Source organism: Triticum dicoccoides, chromosome 6B (genome assembly GCF_002162155.2).
Source record: "Triticum dicoccoides isolate Atlit2015 ecotype Zavitan chromosome 6B, WEW_v2.0, whole genome shotgun sequence".
Classification (NCBI taxonomy): Eukaryota; Viridiplantae; Streptophyta; class Magnoliopsida; order Poales; family Poaceae; genus Triticum; species Triticum dicoccoides.
The window spans coordinates 156,650,200-156,666,766 of NC_041391.1; positions in this window are offsets into that span (position 1 = coordinate 156,650,200).

Genomic DNA, 16,567 nt, shown 5'->3' on the forward strand with positions numbered 1-16,567 from the left:
AACAACTTCACCGCCGTCATCACCAACTCTCTCCCCCTCTATGCAGCGGTGTAACACCTCTCTCCCCCACTGTAATCTCTACTTAAACATGGTGCTCAACGCTATATATTATTTTCCAATGATGTATGGCTATCCTATGATGTTTGAGTAGATCCGTTTTGTCCTATGGGTTGATTGATGATCATGATTGGTATGAGTTGTATGTTTTATTATTGGTGTTGTCCTATGGTGCTCTCCGTGTCGCGTAAGCATGAGTGATCCCCGTTCTAGAGTTTGCAATATGTTCATGATTTGCTTATGGTGGGTGGCGTGAGTGACAGAAGCACATACCCGAGTAAGTAGGTTGTTTGCGTATGGGAGTAAAGAGGACTTGATACTTTAGTGCTATGGTTGGGTTTTACCTTAATGATCTTTAGTAGTTGCTGCTGCTTGCTAGAGTTCCAATCATAAGTGCATATGATCCAAGTAGAGGAAGTATGTTAGCTTATGCCTCTCCCTCATATAAAATTGCAATGATGATTACTGGTCTAGTTATCGATTGCCTAGGGACAAATAACTTTCTTGTGACAAAAAGCTCTCTACTAAAACTAACTTAATTGTTTATTATCTAAACAGCCCCTAACATTTATTTACGTGTTCTTTATTATCTTGCAAACCTATCCTACCACACATACAAAGTACTTATAGTTTCATACTTGTTCTAGCTAAAGCAAACCTGAAGTGTGTGTGATGTCTACTACACAACTTGTTCTTGTACACTCGTGTTGGGCCTCCAAGCGCGGAGTTTTGTAGGATAGTAGCAAACTTCCCTCGAGTGGATGACCTAAGGTTTATCAATCCGTGGGAGGCATAGGATGAAGATGGTCTCTCTCAAACAACCCTGCAATCAAATAACAAAGAGTCTCTTGTGTCCCCAACACACCCAATACAATGGAAAATTGTATAGGTGCACTAGTTCAGCAAAGAGATGGTGATAATATGGATGGTAGAAATATATTTTTATAATCTGAATAAATAAAAACAGCAAGGTAGCAAGTGATAAAATAGAGCACAAACGGTATTGCAATACTTGAAAACAAGGCCTAGGTTTCGTACTTTCGCTAGTGCAATCTCCCAACAATGTTGACATAGTTTAATCATATGCAAATCCCTCAAGTGCGGCATAGAGTTCACTCCAAAATTACTTGTTGTATAGAAATTGTTGTCGGGCACAAAACCACCACAAAGCTATTCTTTAGAATAACACCTCAAGATGCAAATCAACCAAAGCCCTAATGTCACCTAGATATTCCAATGTCACCGCAAATATCTGTGGGTTTGGTTATACGATAAGCATCACACAATTTCAGATTCCCTATTTGATTCCCAAGGAGTGCCCCAAAATATCTATTGGAGAGTCAAGATGAGAACGTGTGCCAACCCCTATGCATAGGCCCTAAAGTCATGGAACCCGCAAGTTGATCACAATAATATACATCAAGTAACTCAATTAGATATCCCAATGTCAGATATATCCTCATGCAAAACACATATTAAGTGTTCTCAAATCCTTAAAAACTCAATCCGATAAGAAAACTTCAAAGGGAAATCTGAATGCATCAAGAAGATAGAGAGGGGAAAACTCCATATGATTCATCTATGTCAACAAAGCTCGCGTTACATCAAGATTGTTCCATCTCAAGAACACGAGAGAGAGAGAGAGAGAGATACAACACATAGCTACTGGTACATACCCTCAGCCCCGAGGGAGAACTACTCCCTCCTCATCATGGTGGCCACCCTGATGATGAAGATGGCCACCCGTGATGATTTCCCACTTCGGCGGAGTGCGGGAGAAGGGCCCTAGATTGGATCTCGTGGTTCTGGAACTGGCGGCGGCTGGAATAGAATTTCGTCGACTCCCCTAGGGTTTTTGGAATATTTGGGCATTTATAGAGTGAAGAGGCGGTGCGGGAGGCCACCGAGGTGGGCACAACCCACCTGGGCGCACCTGGGCCCCCAGGCGCGCCCTGGCGGGTTGTGCCTCCCTCGGGGCACCCCCCCAGGTGCTTCTCTGGCCCACTGGATGTCTTCTGGTCCAAAAAAAATCTCCAAAAAGTTTCGCTGCATTTTGACTCTGTTTGATATTGATTTTCTACGATGTAAAAAACAAGCAAAAATAGCAACTGGCACTGGGCACTATGTCAATAGGTTAGTCCCAAAAAATGATATAAAGATGCTAAAAATGATTGTAGAACATCCAAGAATGATAATATAACAACATGGAACAATAAAAAATTATAGACACGTTGGAGATGTATCAGCATCCCCAAGCTTAATTCCTACTCGTCCTCGAGTAGGTAAATGATAAAAATATAATTTTTGATGTGGAATGCTGCCTATCATGTTCATCACATATTCTATTATTTTGTAGCATGGACATATGGACTTTTATATGATTCAAAGCAATAGTCTAGTTTTGACATGACGATTTCAATAATCAAGCATATCAAGAAGCAACTGATACGTCTCCAACATATCTATAATTTTTGATTACTCCATGCTATATTATCCACTGTTTTGGACATTATTGGGCTTTATTATCCACTTTTATATTACTTTTGGGACTAATCTATTCACCGGAGACCCAGCCCAGAATTGCTGTTTTTTGCCTATTTCAGAGTTTCGCAGAAAAGGAATATCAAACGGAGTCCAAACGGAATGAAACCTTCTGGAGAAGTTATTTTTGGAAGGAAAGCTACCCGAAAGACTTGGAGTGCACGTCAGGAAAGAAACGAGGGAGCCACAAGGCAGGGGGTGCGCCCACTCCCCAGGGCGCGCCCTCCACCCTCGTGGGCCCCTCGTGGCTCCCCTGACGTACTTTTTCCTCCTATATATACCCATATACCCTAAAAATTTCGGGGAACAGAATAGATCTGGAGTTCTGCCGCCACAAGCCTCTGTATCCACCAAAAACCTCTCGGGACCCTATTCTGGCACCCTGCTGGAGGGGGGATCCCTCACCGGTGGCCATCCTCATCATCCCGGCGCTCTCCATGACGAGGAGGGAGTAGTTCACCCTCAGGGCTGAGGGTATGTACCAGTAGCTATGTGTTTGATCTCTCTCTCTCTCGTGTTCTTGATTTGGCACGATCTTGATGTATCGCGAGCTTTGCTATTATAGTTGGATCTTATGTTTCTTCTCCCCCTCTACTCTCTTGTAATGAATTGAGTTTCCCCTTTGGAGTTATCTTATCGGATTGAGTCTTTAATGATTTGAGAACACTTGATGTATGTCTTGCCGTGCGTATCTGTGGTGACAATGGGATATCACGTGATTCACTTGATGTAAGTTTTGGTGATCAACTTGCGGGTTCCGCCCATGAACCTATGCATAGGGGTTGGCACACGTTTTCATCTTGATTCTTCGGTAGAAACTTTGGGGCACTCTTTGAGGTTCTATGTGTTGGTTGAATAGATGAATCTGAGATTGTGTGATGCATATCGTATAATCATACCCATGGATACTTGAGGTGACATTGGAGTATCTAGGTGACATTAGGGTTTTGGTTGATTTGTGTCTTAAAGTGTTATTCTAGTACGAACTCTAGGGCTGTTTGTGACACTTATAGGAATAGCCCAACGGATTGATTGGAAAGAATAACTTTGAGGTGGTTTCGTACCCTACCATAATCTCTTCGTTTGTTCTCCGCTATTAGTGACTTTGGAATGACTCTTTGTTGCATGTTGAGGGATAGTTATGTGATCCAATTATGTTATTATTGTTGAGAGAACTTGCACTAGTGAAAGTATGAACCCTAGGCCTTGTTTCCTAGCATTGCAATACCGTTTACGCTCACTTTTACTACTTGTTACCTTGCTATTTTTATATTTTCAGATTACAAAAACCTATATCTACCATCCATATTGCACTTGTATCACCATCTCTTCGCCGAACTAGTGCACCTATACAATTTACCATTGTATTGGGTGTGTTGGGGACACAACAGACTCTTTGCTATTTGGTTGCAGGGTTGCTTGAGAGAGACCATCTTCATCATACACCTCCCACGGATTGATAAACCTTAGGTCATCCACTTGAGGGAAATTTGCTACTATCCTACAAACCTCTGCACTTGGAGGCCCAACAACGTCTACAAGAAGAAGGTTGCGTAGTAGACATCAAGCTCTTTTCTGGCGTTGTTTCCGGGGAGGTGAGTGCTTGAAGGTATATCTTTAGATCTTGCAATCGAATCTTTTTGTTTCTTGTTTTAGCACTAGTTTAGTTTACAAAAGAAAACTACAAAAGATGGAATTGAGTTTACCTCATATGCTTCATCTTTTTAATATCTTTCGTGAGTATGATGGAAAGGAAAATTGTGCTAAAGTGTTAGAAGAAGAATGTATTAAAATGTTTGGCACTAAATCTTTGAATGATGAGCATGATTGCAATGTTGTTAGTATGAACTCCTTGAATATCCATGGTACTAATGATGATTGCACTAGTTATGATGAAAATGTCTCCTATAAACATGTCAATTTTTGTGGAGTGCATTGGGTCTGCAAGTATACACCAAATAGGGAAGATAGATATTGCAAGAGGCACAAGTACTTAGAAACTAAATTGTTGCAAGAAAGGTTCAATGTTTGTGCTGAAAGATTCAATATTTATCGCCATCCTTGTGAACTTTGCAATGAACATGTTCATTTAAAGTTCCAATGCTATTTGTTTCATGATCAAGTCGTGTCCAAAAATTGCGATAACTTGATTACCCTTGAGCATCATAAAGATCTTAGTCTTCTTTTGGGTTATGAAGAAATGAAACATATAACTGAGGGTATTCCAAAATTTAATCTTGATAAATTTCTTGATTTTGATCTAGAGGAAATTTATATGTATTGTGCGGTGAATTGCATTGAAAATCCTTATATTGCCAATTACATAAAGAAAAGAAAACAAATAGAAGATGAAGAGAATACTAATGAAAGGGAAGAGACTTCCCAATATCCTCCTATTATTTCTTATCTTGAATCAGGTAACGAGGAGGAGCCTTCTATTCAACCAATCTCATTAATAAGGAGCTCCAAAAAGAGGATTGAACCCACACATGATATGGTGAAGAAGAAGAAAAGGAAAAGGAAGAGAGGTAAAAAGGTATCTTTCCCAAATAATGTTGCTCCTATTATTGTTGTGCCTCATGAAAATGAATCAAAAATAATTGTGGAAGATGATGCACTTGATGATGATCTTGTTATGCCTATTGCTTGTTGTGATGATTATGATTGGGAAGATAATGATACTTCTTATGATCTTGAAAATCTTTTTGGCACTTGCTTGGAAGAATATGATAATTGCTATACTATTGGTGCTATCCATACTATTAATGATGAGAGTGATTATGCTTATGATATGAAAAGGCCCAAGCTTGGGGAAGCTACGTTTAATGAAGATGATATTTTTAGCCTCCCAAGTTTTGATATGCAAATTTATAATGATGATAGCATGCCTTCTACCTATGATGATTATATTGATGAAAGTGGGTTTGGAAGAGTGTCAACTTTAGGAAGTAATGATCCCACTATTTTGGAGGATGTTGAATCTTGTAATATTTATGAAAGTGGATTTGGAGAGGTCATGACTTTATTTAGTGATGTATCCACTATCTTGGAAGAGGTTTCAATCGATTATGATGAGAACAAAGTTGCTACTTATGATGATTATTGTGATGAAACTTATGCTATAAGAAGTAGTGATGATTATATTTATAAAACTTGTCATGATTATGATTACCCTTTTTCTGATCATTACTCTTTTAATGTGGAAAAAATTTATAGTATTCAAGTCTCTTATGATACTCCCACTATCTCGAATGATAAGAATTTTGCTTATGTGGAGAGTAGTAAATTTTCTATGCTTGTAGATCATGAAAAGAATGCTTTAGGTGCTGGTTATATTGTTGAATTCATTCATGATGCTACTGAAAATTATTATGAGGGAGCAATATATGCTTGTAGGAATTGCAATAATATCAAGTTTCCTCTCTATGTGCTTAAAGTTTTGAAGTTATGCTTGTTTTGCCTTCCTATGCTAGTTGATTCTTGTGCCCATAAGTTGTTTGCTCACAAAATCCCTATGCATAGGAAGTGGGTTAGACTTTAATGTGCTAGTCATATTCTTCATGATGCTCTCTTTATGTTTCAATTCTTATCTTTTATGTGAGCATCATTGAAACCATCATGCCTAGCTAGGGGCGTTAAACGATAGCGCTTGTTGGGAGGCAACCCAATTTTATTTTAGTTTCTTGCTTTTTGGTTCTGTTTAGAATAAATAATCCATCTAGCTTCTTTTTATATGTGGTTTTATGTTTTAATTAGTGTTTGTGCCAAGTATAACCTTTGGGAAGACTTGGGTGAAGTATTTATGATCATGCTGTAAAAAAACAGAAACTTTAGCGCTCACGAGATTAGCTAAAACTTTTTACTGTAGAGTGATATTTAGTTGATTCTTTTTGAATATGATTACTAGACAAATTCCTCAGGTCCACCAATTTATTTTAGAATTTTTGGAGTTCCAGAAGTTTGCGTTAGTTACAGATTACTACAGACTGTTCTGTTTTTGACAGATTCTGTTTTTCGTGTGTTGTTTGCTTATTTTGATGACTCTATGGCTAGTAAAATAGTTTATAAACCATAGATAAGTTGGAATACAGTAGGTTTAACACCAATATAAATAAAGAATGAGTCCATTACAGTACCTTGAAGTGGTGTTTTGTTTTCTTTCACTAACGGAGCTTACGAGTTTTCTGTTAAGTTTTGTGTTGTGAAGTTTTCAGGTTTTGAGTAAAGATTCGATGGACTATGGAATAAGGAGTGGAAAAAGCCTAAGATTGGGGATTCCCAAGGCACCCCAAGGTAATATTCAAGGATAACCAAGAGCCTAAGCTTGGGGATGCCCCGGAAGGCATCCCCTCTTTCGTCTTCGTTCATTGGTAACTTTACTTGGAGCTATATTTTTATTCACCACATGATATGTGTTTTGCTTGGAGCATCATTTTATTTTCTTTTGCTTTGCTTGCTGTTGAAATAAAGTACTAAGATCTGAAATTATTAAATGGGTGAGTCTTCACATAGTTGTATAATTATTCGACTACTCATTGATCTTCACTTATATCTTTTGGAGTAGTTTGTTGTTTGCTCTAGTGCTTCACTTATATCTTTTAGAGCACAATGGTGGTTTTATTTGGAATAAATAGATGAACTCTCATGCTTCACTTATATTATTTTGAGAGTCTTAAATAGCATGGTAATGTGCTTAATCCTAATATGCTAGGTATTCAAGACTAGTAAAAACTTTCTTATGAGTGTGTTCAATACTAAGAGAAGTTTGATGCTTGATGATTGTTTTGAGATATGGAGGTAATAATATCAAAGTCGTGCTAGTTGAGTAGTTGTGAATTTGAGAAATGCTTGTGTTGAAGTTTGCAAGTCCCGTAGCATGCACGTATGGTAAACGTTATGTAACAAATTTGAAACATGAGGTGTTATTTGATTGCCCTCCTTATGAGTGGCGGTCGGGGGCGAGCGATGGTCTTTTCCTACCAATCTACCCCCCTAGGAGCATGCGCGTAGTGCTTTTGTTTTTGATGACTTGTAGATTTTTGCAATAAGTATGTGAGTTCTTTATGACTAATGTTGAGTCCATGGATTATACGCACTCTCACCCTTCCATCATTGCTAGCCTCTTCGGTACCGTGCATTGCCCTTTCTCACATTGAGAGTTGGTGCAAACTTCGCCGGTGCATCCAAATCCCCTGATATGATACGCTCTTTCACACATAAACCTCCTTATATCTTCCTCAAAACATCCACCATACCTACCTATTATGGCATTTTCATAGTCATTCCGAGATATATTGCCATGCAACTTTCCACCATTCCGTTTATCATGACACATTCATCATTGTCATATTGCTAGCATGATCATGTAGTTGACATAGTATTTGTGGCAAAGCCACCGTTCATAATTCTTTCATACATGTCACTCTTGGTTCATTGCATATCCCAGTACACCACCGGAGGCATTCATATAGAGTCATACTTTGTTCTAGTATCGAGTTGTAATCAGTGAGTTGTAAATAAATAGAGGTGTGATGATCATCATTTTCTAGAGCATTGTCCCAAGTGAGGAATAAAAAAAGAGAAAGGCCATAAAAAATAGAAGGCCCCCCAAAAAATGAGAGAAAAAGAGAGAAGGAACAATGCTACTATCCTTTGCCACACTTGTGCTTCAAAGTAGCACCATAATCTTCATGATAGAGAGTCTCTTGTTTTGTCACTTTCATATACTAGTGGGAATTTTTCATTATAGAACTTGGCTTGTATATTCCAACAATGGGCCTCCTCATGTGCCCTAGGTCTTCGTGAGCAAGCAAGTTGGATGCACACCCACTTAGTTTCTTTAGTTGAGCTTTCATATATTTATAGCTCTAGTGCATCCGTTGCATGGCAATCCCTACTCCTTGCATTAACATCAATCGATGGGCATCTCCATAGCTCATTGATTAGCCTCGTTAATGTGAGACTTTCTCTTTTTTGTCTTCTCCACATAAACCCCATCATCATATTCTATTCCACCCATAGTGCTATGTCCATGGCTCGCGCTCATATATTGCGTGAGAGTTTATAGGTTTGAGATTTCTAAAGTATGAAACAATTGCTTGGCTTGTCATCGGGGTTGTGCATGATGAGAGCATTCTTGTGTGACGAAATGGAGCATGACTAAACTATATGATTTCGTAGGGATAAACTTTCTTTGGCCATGTTATTTTGAGAAGACATAATTGTTTAGTTAGTATGCTTGAAGTATTATCATTTTTATGTCAATATTAACTTTTATCTTGAATCTTTCGGATCTGAATATTCATATCACAATTAAGAAGAATTACATTGAAATTATGCCAAGTAGCACTCCGCATCAAAAATTCTTTTTATCATTTACCTACTCGAGGACGAGCAGGAATTAAGCTTGGGGATGCTTGATACGTCTCCAACGTATCTATAATTTTTTATTTCTCCATGCTATATTATCTACTATGTTGGACATTATTGGGCTTTATTATCCACTTTTATATTACTTTTGGGACTAACCTATTAATCGGAGGCCCAGCCCAGAATTGCTGTTTTTTGCCTATTTCAGAGTTTCGCAAAAAAGGAATATCAAACGGAGTCCAAATGGAATAAATCTTCTGGAGAAGTTATTTTTGGAAGGAAAGCTACCCGAAAGACTTGGAGTGCACGTCAGGAAAGAAATGAGGGAGCCACAAAGCAGGGGGCGCGCCCACCCCCCAGGGCGCGCCCTCCACCCTCGTGGGCCCCTCGTGGCTCCCCTGTCGTACTTCTTCCTCCTATATATACCCATATACCCTAAAAACTTCGGGGAACAGAATAGATCTGGAGTTCCGCCGCCGCAAGCCTCTGTACCCACAAAAAACCTCTCGGGACCCTGTTCCGGCACCCTGCCGGAGGGGGGATCCCTCACCGGTGGCCATCTTCATCATCCCGGCGCTCTCCATGACGAGGAGGGAGTAGTTCACCCTCGGGGCTGAGGGTATGTACCAGTAGCTATGTGTTTGATCTCTCTCTCTCTCTCTCGTGTTCTTGATTTGGCACGATCTTGATGTATCGCGAGCTTTGCTATTATAGTTGGATCTTATGTTTCTTCTCCCCCTCTACTCTCTTGTAATGGATTGAGTTTCCCCTTTGGAGTTATCTTATCGGATTGAGTCTTTAATGATTTGAGAACACTTGATGTATGTCTTGCCGTGTGTATCTGTGGTGACAATGGGATATCACGTGATTCACTTGATGTATGTTTTGGTGATCAACTTGCGGGTTCCACCCATGAACCTATGTATATGGGTTGGCACACATTTTCGTCTTGATTCTCTGGTAGAAACTTTGGGGCACTCTTTGAGGTTCTATGTGTTGGTTCAATAGATGAATCTGAGATTGTGTGCCGCATATCATATAATCATACCCACAGATACTTGAGGTGACATTGGAGTATCTAGGTGACATTAGGGTTTTGGTTGATTTGTGTCTTAAAGTGTTATTCTAGTACGAACTCTAGGGCTGTTTGTGACACTTATAGGAATAGCCCAACGGATTGATTTGAAAGAATAACTTTGAGGTGGTTTCGTACCCTACCATAATCTCTTCTTTTGTTCTCCGCTATTAGTGACTTTGGAATGACTCTTTGTTGCATGTTGAGGGATAGTTATGTGATCCAATTATGTTATTATTGTTGAGAGAACTTGCACTAGTGAAAGTATGAACCCTAGGCCTTGTTTCCTAGCATTGCAATACCGTTTACGCTCACTTTTACCACTTGTTACCTTGCTGTTTTTATATTTTCATATTACAAAAACCTATATCTACCATCCATATTGCACTTGTATCACCATCTCTTCGCCGAACTAGTGCACCTATACAATTTACCATTGTATTAGGTGTGTTGGGGACACAAGAGACTCTTTGCTATTTGGTTGCAGGGTTGCTTGAGAGAGACCATCTTCATCCTACACCTCCCACGGATTGATAAACCTTAGGTTATCCACTTGAGGGAAATTTGCTACTGTCCTACAAACCTCTGCACTTGGAGGCCCATCAACGTCTACAAGAAGAAGGTTGCGTAGTAGACATCAGCAACCATGCCTTTCAAAATATCAATACTAAAGCAAGTTATCCCTAAACCATCATGCTCAATCATTGATCCATTCATGAAACACACTCGCAAATTAGCTACATCCAATGCTCAAGTACGATCATAGTGCCCCTTAGTTGGTGCTTTATAAGAGAAAATAGAGACTCAAATAAAAATAAAAATTGCATAAAGTAAAAGAAAGGCCCTTCGCAGAGGGGAGTAGGGATTTGTAGAGGTGCCAGAGCTCAAAGCTTAAATTGAGAGATAAAATTATTTTGGGTGGCATGCTTTTCCTATCAACGAGAACGACTTAGAGTTCCCAACACTTTCCATGCTAGATATATCATAGGCGATTCCCAAACATAAAATAAAGTTTATTCCTTTTTCCACCAAACTTTCACAAGCCACGGCTAGCTGTATCCACGATTGCCCTCCATACCAACAATTTCCAAGGAATTTATTATTTGACAACATAAAGTAAATTTTCTTTTTCATTTTGAGATTGGGAATCCCTATTACCACCATACTCTCGTGCAATGACAACTAAATAAACACTCATCTTGAGAATAACACATCTAGCATGAAAAATAGTAGCCACCCCTCGCCGCTTCATGAGCGGTACCGGCACACAAAAGAGAAGTTTATTTTGAAAATTAGAGATGGCACATACAAATTTGCTTAGAACGGCAAGGGAATACCGCATATAGGTAGGTATGGTGGACTCATGTGGCAAAACTAGGTTAAAGGATTTTGGATGCATAAGTAGTATTTCTACTTAGTACAAGTGGAGGCTAGCAAATAGATTGAGAAGCGACCAACCAAGAAACGAAAAATCACATAAGCGAGCATTGAGCATAACTAACACCGAATAAAGCACACAAGTAGGATGTTATTTTGATTGCATAACTATTGACTTTCGTGCTTGCATAGGGAATCACAAACCTTAACATCAATATTCTTACTAAAACATAATTACTCATTAACATGGCTCACATATCACTATCATCATATCTCAAAACTATTACAAAGAATCAAGTTTATTTTTTCCAATGATCTTCATGAAAGTTTTTATTATATCCTTCTTGAATATCTATCACTTTGGGACTAGTTTCATGTGTTGCTTTTGATAGGCTCAAACAAATATAAGTGAAGAACATGAGCATAATATTTTCTTCTCTCAAATTAATCTAACTGAAGCATGAGAGTATTTCTTCAAAAATAACAAAGCACACCATGCTCAAAAAGATATAAGTGAAGCACTTAGAGCAAAACACAAAATACTCCAAAAAGATAAAAGTGAAGATCAAATGAGTAGTTAAGTAAATAAGTAGCTATGTGAGGACTCTCTCTTATTTAAAAAGCTTAAGATCTAAGTATTTTATTCAAACAGCAAACAAAACAAAATAAAATGACATTCCAAGCATAACACATCTCATCTGAGGAAGCAAAAACTTAGGCTCAGCCAATACTAACCGATAATTGTTGGTTGAGAAAGGTGGGATGCCTACTGGAGCATCCCCAAGCTTAGATGCTTGAGACTTCTTGAAATATTATCTTGGGGTGCCTTGGGCATCCCCAAGCTTGAGCTTTTGTGTCTCTTTAATTCCTTTAATATCATGGGTTCCCTAAATCTTAAAAGCTTCATCCACACAAAACTCAACAAGAACTCGTGAGATAAGTTAGTATAAACCAATGCAAAACTTTATCATTCGCCACTGTAGCAAATCACTAAAATTATTATTTAACATTGCATACTAAATGCCTCTTCATATTTAACACTCCTATCCTCAAATAGAATCATTAAACAAGCAAACATATGCAAACAATGCAAACATAACAGCAATCTGTCTAAATAGAACAGTCTGTAAAGAGTGCAATATTCATCATACTTCCCTAACTCAAAAAATTATGATAAATTACAACACTGTAGAAAATTTATTATAGCTTACTATGCAAAAAAAGTCTCAACATTTTATCACATTCTGACTTTCCTAGAGAATTTTTACAACAGCCACAAACTTTCTATTTTGAACAGCCACAAGTAGACTGGCAAAATAAGCATGGCAAAGGCTATACTTGACATTTTTTTGAAGTAAAAGATGCGAAACATTATTATATATAACAGTAAGCAAATCCTAACAAAATAAAATGACGCTCCAAGCAAAACACATATCATGTGATGAATAAAAATATAGCCTCAAGTAAGGTTACCGACAATGTTGGAGACGAAAGAGGGGATGCCTTCCGGGGCATCCCCAAGCTTAGTTGCTTGGATCTTCCTTGAATATTAACTTGGGTGCCTTGGGCATCCCCAAGCTTAGGGTCTTGTCACTCCTTATTCTCCTCATATCGATCTCACCCAAAACTTGAAAACTTCAATCACACAAAACTTAATGGAACTTCGTGAGATAGGTTAGTATGATAAAGCAAATCATTCACTTTGGTAATGTCAAATACAAGATTCATAATTTTTCTCACACAATGCCTACTGTACCTTATCATTTCCACAATTTATATTGAGCAATATAAGCCACAGAAACTACGAAACAAGCAAACTATCATTGAAAATAGAATCTGTCAAAAACAGAACAGTCTGTAATGATCTGGAAAACAACCATACTTATGCTACTCCAAAAATTCTTGAAACTTAGGACAATGTAGGGAATTTGTATATCTATCACCTGTAAAAATTCAGATCAAAAGCACGTTCCAGTGAATTTTGAAAATTCATGGACTGAGCGCAAAAGTTTCTGTTTTTGCACAGAATCAAGTCAACTATCATCCACACTATCCCAAAGGCTTTACTTGGCACTTTACCAAAACAAAAGCTATAAAACATGAGTAATATAGTAGACTAATCATGTGAACACACAAAACAGTAGGGTAAATGTTGGGTTGTCTCCCAACAAGCGCTTTTCTTTAATGACTTTTAGCTAGGCATGATGATTTTGAATGATGCTTACATAGAAGTAAAGAATTGAAACGCAAAGGGAGCATCATGAGAAATATATCAAACACATTTAAGCCTAACCCACTTCCCATGTTTGGGGATTTTGTGAGCAAGCAATCCATTAGAACAAGAACCAACTAGCATAGGAAGGCAAAACAAGTACAACTTCAAAACAATCAACACACAAAGAAGAAACTTGATATTATTGAGATATGTAAGAGCATATGTTCCTCTCTTATAACAATTTTCAGAAACCATGAATGGATTCAACAATATAACTGATACGTCTCCGTCGTATCTAATTTTCCAAACACTTTTGCCCTTGTTTTGGACTCTAACTTGTATGATTAGAATGGAACTAACCCGGACTGACGCTGTTTTCAGCAGAATTGCCATGATGTTGTTTTATGTGCAGAAAACAAAAGTTCTCAGAATGACCTGAAACTCCACGGAATATCTTAGAAAAAATAATAAAAAATCCTCGCCAAAGATGAAGGCCAGGGGGACCACACCCTGTTCACGAGGGTGGGGGGCGCCCCCCCCCCTCCTGGGCGCGCCCTCCAACCTCGTGGGCCCCCTGGTGGCCCCCCGACGCCAACTCCAACTCCATATATTGGCTTTGGGGGAGAAAAAAATCAGAGAGAAGAAATCATCGCGTTTTACGATACGGAGCCGCCGCCAAGCCCTAATCTCTCTCGGGAGGGCTGATCTGGAGTCCTTCGGGGCTCCGGAGAGGGGGATTCATCGCCGTCGTCATCATCAACCATCCTCCATCACCAATTTCATGATGCTCACCGCCGTGCGTGAGTAATTCCATCGTAGGCTTGCTGGACGGTGATGGGTTGGATGAGATTTATCATGTAATCGAGTTAGTTTTGTTAGGGTTTGATCCCTAGTATCCACTATGTTCTGAGATTGATGTTGCTATGACTTTGCTATGCTTAATGCTTGTCACTAGGGCCCGAGTGCCATGATTTCAAATCTGAACCTATTATGTTTTCATGAATATGTGTGTGTTCTTGATCCTATCTTGCAAGTCTATAGTCACCTACTATGTGTTACGATCCGGCAACCCCGAAGTGACAATAATCGGGACCACTCCCGGTGATGACCATAGTTTGAGGAGTTCATGTATTCACTATGTGCTAATGCTTTGTTCCGGTTCTCTATTAAAAGGAGGCCTTAATATCCCTTAGTTTCCAATAGGACCCCACTGCCACGGGAGGGTAGGACAAAAGATGTCATGCAAGTTCTTTTCCATAAGCATGTATGACTATATACGGAATACATGCCTACATTACATTGATGAATTGGAGCTAGTTCTGTGTCACCCTATGTTATGACTGCTACATGAAGAACCGCATCCGGCATAATTATCCATCACTAATCCGGTGCCTACGAGTTTTCCATATACTGGTTCTCGCTTATTTACTTTTCCGTTGCTACTGTTACAATCACTACAAAATACCAAAAACATTACTTTTGTTGTCTTTACTTTCGGTACCGTTACCACCACTATCATATTACTTTGCTACTAAACACTTTGTTGCAGATACTAAGTTTCCAGGTGTGGTTGAATTGACAACTCAGCTGCTAATACTTGAGAATATTCTTTGGCTCCCCTTGTGTCGAATCAATAAATTTGGGTTGAATAATCTATCCTTGAAAACTGTTGTGATGCCCTATACTTGTGGGTTATCAAGACCTTTTTCTGGCGCCGTTGCCTGGGAGCATAGCTCTATTCTTTGAGTCACTTGGGATTTATATCTGCTGGACACTATGAAGAACTTGAAAGACGATCGAACTACTATTTTGTCCTCAACTACGAGGGGAGGTAAGGAACTGCCATCTAGCTCCGCACTAGATTCTCCTTCCGTTATAGGTAAGCTTGCAACACCTAAACCTGCTACTGCTATGAATTATGATATGTCGCATGTTATTGATGATGCCACTTCTGCTATGCATGATACTTATGATGAAACTACTTCTATGCTTGATAATACTGTGCCCCTTTGTAAATTTCTTGATGAGCAAATTGCTAGGTCTAGAGAAAGAGAAATTATTGAATCTGAATACGATGATGAGAGTGATGATGAAAATATGCCTGCTATTCCCGAGGGTTATCTTTTTGATGTGGAATCTTCTGCAGCTATTTTTGCCTGCCAGGATAGATACGAACTTAAGAGGTTGCTAGTTAAATGGAGTAAAGAATCTCTTAGAGATAGAATGAGACCCGACCCTGCTTTTGCTACTTCACATATCTGTGTTCCCGATAAGGATTATTATGAATTTTCTGTTGATCCAGATATAATTACTTTGGTTGAATCTGATCCTTTCTATGGCTATGAATCTGAAACTGTTGTGGCACATCTTACTAAGTTAAATGATATAGCCGCCCTGTTTACTAATGATGAGAGATCGCGCTACCTTTATTTACTTAAAATATTTCCGTTCTCATTAAAGGCTGATGCTAAGATATGGTTTAATTCTCTTGATCCTGGTTGTGTGCGTAGTCCCCGGGATATGATTTATTACTTTTCTACTAAATATTTCCCTGCTCATAAGAAACAAGCTGCTTTGAGGGAAATATACAACTTCGTGCAAATTAAAGAAGAGAGTCTCCCACAAGCTTGGGGGAGGCTTCTCAAGTTACTTAATGCTTTGCCTGATCATCCTCTTAAGAAACCTGAAATACTTGATATCTTTTATAATGGACTAACTGATGCTTCCAGAGATTACCTGGATAGTTGTGCTGGTTCTCTTTTCAGGGAAAGAACACCGGATGAAGCTGAAATTCTATTGAATAATATGTTGACAAATGAAAATAATTGGGCACCTCCCGAGCCACCTCCTGAGCCAGCTCCCAAGCCAATTACTGAGCCTATTCCTAAACCAACTCCGAAGAAGAGAGCTGTTCTATTTCTCAGTCCCGAAGA